This window comes from Meles meles, chromosome 2 (genome assembly GCF_922984935.1).
Source record: "Meles meles chromosome 2, mMelMel3.1 paternal haplotype, whole genome shotgun sequence".
NCBI classification, from domain to species: Eukaryota; Metazoa; Chordata; class Mammalia; order Carnivora; family Mustelidae; genus Meles; species Meles meles.
In genome coordinates, this window is record NC_060067.1 from 2773585 (window position 1) to 2780384 (window position 6800).

The following is a 6800-nucleotide window of genomic DNA, read 5'->3' on the forward strand; positions in this document are numbered from 1 at the left end:
GCACGCGCACACCGCGCTCGGAGAGGGGCATGGGGGAGTTAGGTATGGGCACTCGCACATGTGGCTGACTGTCCAGTTGTCCTCTCTCACCCCAGGATCCCCTTGGCAGGAAGGATTAGCCAAGGGCTCGCTTCGGCGTCCTCAGACCTGCCGTTGACGGAAGGACCGACCCCAATGAATGATTGATGACCGCGCGCTGGGCTTCAGGAAACCTGAGAACGGAGAATTTCCGTGTATGCGATGCCCCTACTGTCATTTATCTGAGAAATATACCTTACTTGCATTCTTGGAATATTTGTCTGAACACATACTTGGAGCTTTAAATTACACTCTGATACATTATTCATTGGTCATTTTAATTTTGCCCGATAAGGTCAAGTCACAAAAACTAAACTGATGTTAAGTTACAGCTTTATCCATTACTGATTACCCACTGAAGAGTTCCTATCTCAATAATGAAAAGCTTATAAGGCGCTTGTCAATTTTTCAGGATTGGAAATATTCCGTGACTACCATACTTAACGTCAAGGCAGCTATAAAACAGAGAGTCACCTGGACAGTTCAGGGAAGCCACTGTGGGGAGAGAGATCATATCACACATGGATGTGGACGGCTTGGACACGTGCCCCTGATACACTATTAAGGTTCTCTCCTGGGCTGAACACCCCTTCTCTTTACACTGTTCTAGCCTCAAGCTCTGTACTTGGGCGATAACTGGTGTGGGCAGGCAGACCTCCAAGGCCGTCCTGCAAGCGGACACTGTGAACAGACAGCAGTCCCTCAGAACAGTGTACCTGACCAAAGTTCTCTCTTTCCTGAGTGAGTGACTGTGGGAAGCTAACCTGGGCACTGTGCCCTCGGCAGGGATGCCCTTGGTTCACGGACAAAGCTGTCAGAGTTAAAGGCCCATAGGCAGGTGCTGCTGGGTGCTGTCATTAAGTCCCCTTTCCTGTCACACAGTCTATCCCATGCCTCACCGGGCCAAGATTTTCCGAACAAATCCTGTTCCCCCTCCGCAGGGGTCTGCTCAGAGAGGAGTAGCCCTTGCCCCAGATGATCAGCCTCTTCCCAGAACCTGGGAAGCCAAAGACCATTTGGCTGAGCCTCTGGAGGCTGATTGGGCCCCTTGTCTTTTTCCTTTCTTTCAGTCTCTCAAGTCTCACCCCCACTGAAACAGCCGGTGTTTTGTTTTGTTCTTTGTACCCCTCTTTTCCGCTGCAAGAGTCCAGTAGAGGACCAAACTTTTGTCTAGAGGTGACCTAGGAAGGCCTAGACGTCAACCTGGGTTTTAGTCCACCTCAGCAGAAGGCTGGCGAGATGCACTTAGGCTTTCTCTGGGGTCCGAGGGGGGACTTCGGGAAGGGCCGAGTGTTCACTAAGACAAGAGACGTGACCAGCTCTGGTGGGAAGGGATTGCATTTGGCAAACCAGACCCCAGGTTCCTTTCCAGCTCTCTCGGAGACTGGGGCGCAGGCGGGGCGGGGAGTAGTCCTCCTGGTGTGTGCCAGCGAGCAGGGTGGGGCCCACCAAACTTTTAAAGTCTACGACGAGAGAGTTGAACACGTATTTGTTCATTTTTAAAAAAGAAAAGACACAAGGGGAGTCGTGAAGGAAGACCACAGGGCACGTGTTTCCTGCTCGAAGCCTGCAACGCCCCCCATGCCCCCCATGCTTCCCAGTCTCCGCAGTTTAGCACGAGCCGGGACCGTAGCCCTGCGGTCTACCCCGGCTGCGCCCGCCCCGCCCGCGCCCTGCCCGCGCCCTGCCCGAGCCCTGCCCCGCGTCCTGCGCGGCGGCTCCCGCTGAGCCCCGCTCCCGGCGGACGCGCGGCCAGAAGGCGTCTCACCGCACCGTCGCGGCTCACCCAGGCCGTGCATCCCCTGAACCCCTCCAGGAGAGCACGAGCCACTTTCCTCTGGTTACTTCGGGGACCATCGACACCCTCCCCCACCCCCGCCGCCCACCCGCCAGCCGCGGGGCGGGTCAGGGTCAAGTCACAGAAGCGCACGCACGGCCAGGGCGCGGGGCTGCTGTCCCCCCGCACTTCCCCAGTCCGGGAGAAGGCGCACGCCGCCCGCTGCTCGCACGGGTAAAGCAAACGGTCCTCGAACCGAGTGTCCACTCCTGGGCACCCGCTCCCCGACAGGGAACCGAAAAGCGAATCCGCAGGTGAGGGGTTCCCCCCCCCAGTCACCTGGGCGCCAGGTCCCGAGTGCGCGCGCGGCTCGGTCCCCCCTCTTGGAGGTCACCCGCTGCCGCGCGCCTCCCGGACGGCCCTACAGCAGCTCTGCAGCCCCTCGGCCTCCCCGTCGCTGCCCCCCGCCCCGCCTCGGCCCCCTCCCAGCCCCAGCCCCGAGCTGTCCTTCCAGACCTTCTCTGGTTCCGTCTGAGAAACCCGACGGCGGATCTCTCTCGCGGCCTCCGTTGCTCGCGCCGGCGCCCAGACGCCTGAGGAGAAAGAAGTCCGGGTGGGGGCCGTGCCGAGCCTCCCACACTGCGGGGAGACGCTCGCCTTCACCCCCTTGCGCCGGTGGTACCTGGAGGCCAGTTTCCAGAGCCCCGCGCTCCGGAGCGAAGGCCGGGCCTGGTCCATCCTCCCTGCGCGCGCCGGGACGGAGCAAGGACGGGAGGTCCACAGTGGGGTTCGGGGAGCAGCCCTGGGCGGCGCACGCCGGAGTCCGGACAGGCTCTGGCCCTGGACACCCGCCGCTCCTGCACCGGCCCGCCTCGCTCAAGCGTTTGTTGAAGAGCCGCGGTGGCGCCCAATCTTTGTTCCGGGCGGAACCGCACAGGCCTGAGGTTTCCTGCGGGAAGGCAGGGACGGGTCTTCTCTGATCCAAGCACACAGGAGGAGCCCGAGGTTTTCAGAACCCTTTCCTGAGCGAGTGGCTTGAACCTGGGCCTAGAGGGCCCTGCGGCCCTCCCCGTCGGTTCCCAACACCCTTCCCCACAGGGAGTGGCTGTATCCGCATGGCGGGACCCCTTTTCGCTAACCAGGTCCCTGATGGCCTGCCGGTGTGGGCTCCCTCCGTTCCGTTGGCCGTGGAGGCGCAGCTATGCTGTGAGGGGGTCAGGACTTGACCGTGGGGGGCCTTCAGGCCGTGCTGTGGCCAGGACCCTCTGTTTCCTCCAGGCCTGGCTCCTCACCGGCCACGCTGGCAGCAAGGACACAATAGCCTGTAGCTGAAGGAGGCCCCGAGGAGGCTGCGAAGGGTGGGGAGGGATGTGCGAAGACCCAAAGCCAGGGTGCCCAAGCAGGGTGGCGGTGTGTGACCCGAACTTCTCCAGGTCCTGAGGCGAGAGCTCGTCATGGGTGTCCAGCCTCCATGACTTGTTCTGACATGACGGCAGGCCTCTGGCCTTCTCTGCTGCTTGTGGAGTCAGAAAGCAAAGCAACTTTTGCTCATAGGAGTGGGTCTGTCCTGACCTGGATTGACTTCAGTGAAATCGGTTCTTTTCGTCAAAAAGTAGCTCAAAGCTCAACTGAAGCTCAGCTCTACAGCTTGATCTGGGGGCCCTCAACTAACCTCATGACCTTTTTGGTCTTAGCGTCTGATGAATCCAGCCACTGAGTCCACAGCACGGCAGGCCTCCAGACACCTGAACGTGCGGTGTCCAATTCCAGACAAGTCACTGCTCTTCAAGAGTGAAGCCCCTTGTCCTGTCTGTGGCAAGTCATAGAAGGTGAAGGAGGTGCTTCCCAGCGCTTGGTAAACACGAGTACAGACCATATGTGGGGTTTTGAAGATCATGTGCTTAAATGTGATCGTCCCCAAACAGAGCCTAGTCTGCCTTTAAAAAAAAAATATTTTATTTATTATTTACTTGACAGAGGCACAGTGAGAGAGGGAGCACAGGCAGGGGGATGGGGAGAGGGAGAAACAGGCTTCCCGCTGAGCAGGGAGCCGGAGATGCAATATGGGGCTCGATCCCAAGACTCTGGGATCATGACCTGAGCCGAAGGCAGGCGCTTAATGACTGAGCCAGCCAGGCGTCCCCCACCCCTGGCTTTTTTTTAAGATTTTATTTATTTGTGAGAGAGCAAAAGCGGGGGAGGGAAGAAGGAGAGGGAGAAGCAGAATCCCCGCTGAGCAGGGACCCTGATGCAGGGCTGGATGCGGGGCTCAATCCCAGGACCCTGGGATCGTGACCCAAGCCAAAGGCAAACACTTAACCGACTGAGCCACCCAGGAGCCTGACCGGTCTGCCTTTTGTAACAGGTTTTGTGCCTGGCACATTCTGCATCTAATAATGTTGAGAGAGGTCTTTCTAAGCATATGTGGAGAGACGTAGGTCCTTCCAGTCTTAATTCCCCATACCAAGTGTGTCAGGTGGTGAGAAGAATGGGGAATCAGAGACTTTTCTTGTCTATGAGAGAGGGAAAAAAGGTTGAATTAGAATTACCACTATTGCAATAGCTCTAGCATTCTGAATGTTTGGTTTGTATCCAGAGAGACAAGCCATAAGCAAATGGGCACTCATTCAAGAAAAATGAGGGCGGGGGATAGAGAGAAAGAAGGCACAGTGTCCTCTTCTAGGACATCCTTCTTGTGCCAAATGAGACAGGAGGGAAGAGAACAGAAGTGAGACCAAGCCTAGTACCAGTGATAAACAGATAGGAAGCTGCTGAAACCCGGGGTACATGGGCTGTCCATTCACCAAGCCAGTCAAAGGCCATTTGTTCAGAAAGTAATTTGATCAAAGCTAATTTCTCAGACTAATTCTGAAAGCCAGGCCACACAGACTAAGTTTTTTTCCCTCCAATAATAAGATGCTTATTTTTTTTCAGTGTTAAAGGGATGTGACCAAAATTGGAGAGGCAGCTGTCGGCAGGGAAGTACACAAACTCAAGGTATCTTCAGCAACAGCAAGTGGGTGCCGTGCTTTTGTTTCCATTTTTTTCCAGAAAATTGTAGGTATCATATTCTAGAGATATACTCCTTGCATACTTTTTCTAAAATCTGGAATTTTCTGAGAAGCTCAAAAAGTGAACTCTGCTTAACCAAAAGCTGTTTTAAAAGGACAAAGCAAGGGGCACTTGGGTGGCTCAGTGAGTTAAGTGTCTGCCTTGGTTCAGGTCATGATCCCAGGGTCCGCTCAGTGGGGAGTCTCCTTCTCTCTCTGCCCTTCCCCCAACTCCTACTCTCTCTCTCAAATAAATAAGTAAATAAATAAATAAAGTATTTTTAAAAACTCAAAGCAAATAACGAAATAAATAAAAATAAAAATAAAACAAAGCAAAGACAATGACAAAAAAGTGCAAAAAAATGTATCTCATTCCTGTGAACTCTACAGGAATTATTTGTGAACAGTCTTTTTTGTTTCTTCCTTTATTTTTCTCCCCACATTGCTAAACTGCTAACTCAAAAATCCTGGACCATTATTTTGGTAATCACAGTATGAAAGCATTTAATAATCACAGTATATCACAGATAAAATTGAACTACCCACATGACTACCCTCTCAGCTCCCGTGTAAGCATATACAAATGGGATTTAAAATGAAGCAGAAGAACAACAAAAAAAAGAAGCGGAAGGACCTAACATACATAATTTATTTTGAGTATTGTGACTGTATATACATAATATAATAATCACGTTGATGAAACCCATGCCTATTTCCAGCCTATGTCTTTGCCTTTGGCCCATACCAGATTAGAGCAGTGACAGAATCTTAAGCTCCTGAAAAAAAAAAAAAAGACTAATTCATATTCACAGGTATTTTGATTTTATTTTTATTATTTATTTATTTTTAAGATTTTATTTATTTATTTGACAGAGGGAGAGAGACTGTGAGCACAAGCAGGGGGAGCTGCAGAGGGAGAAGCAGGCCCCCACTGAGCAGGGATCCTGGGATCATGACCTGAGCTGAAGGCAGACACTTAACCGCTTAACTGACTGAGCCACCCAGGAGCCCCTTCACAGTTCTTTTTAAAAGAAGAGTTTATGCAAGCTGCTCTGCTCTTTGCTCTGTCTTTGAAGCTCCTGCATGATCCTTAAGTCAGGAGTTGAGGAACGTACACTGTATTATTATCAGGGCTTTTCTTGGTTGTAGATGAGGCAGCTTCTTGCTGGGACCCAGAGGGACACACAGTGGAACTCAGGGCTATGATGAAGGCCACAACCAAACGTATTGTGATTCAGTTTTTGCTCAGCTGTTTCATTTTTCTTATGGATAGAAATAGTCTCCAATCAATCATAGGTTCCCAAAGGCAGCCTCCTTCCAGGACACACTGCCTTGTAATCCCCCCAATACACAATAATGTGAACCCTAAATGAGGGTCCTTGCCAGAACTGGCTTCCAAAGATGGCTTACCAATCATTTCCACTTATCACCAAAAGAGATAAGAACGTTAGCGTTTAAAAGTACATTGTACATTCATTTGTTGTGTTTTTCTTAGATTCCACATATAGGTGAAATCATGTGGTATTGGTCTTTCCCTGTCTGGCTTATTTCATTTTAGCTTCATAACCTCCAGATCCATCCATGTGGCTGTGAAGGGCAAGATTTCATTCTTTTTTGTGGTTGAGTAATATTCCACTGAGTATATATGCTATCTTTTCTTTTTTAAGATTTCATTTATTTATCTATTTTGAAGAGAGAGAGAGTCTGAGCGGAGAGAGAGGGAGAAGCAGACTCCAAGCCAAGTGTGGAGCCCGACTCAGGTTCTGTCCCATCACCCCGAGATCACGACCTGAGCTGAAACCAAGAGTTGAATGCTCAACCGACTGAGCCACCCCGGCACCCCACACCACATTTTCTTTATCCAGTCATTGATCAGGGGACACTTTGAGGTTTCT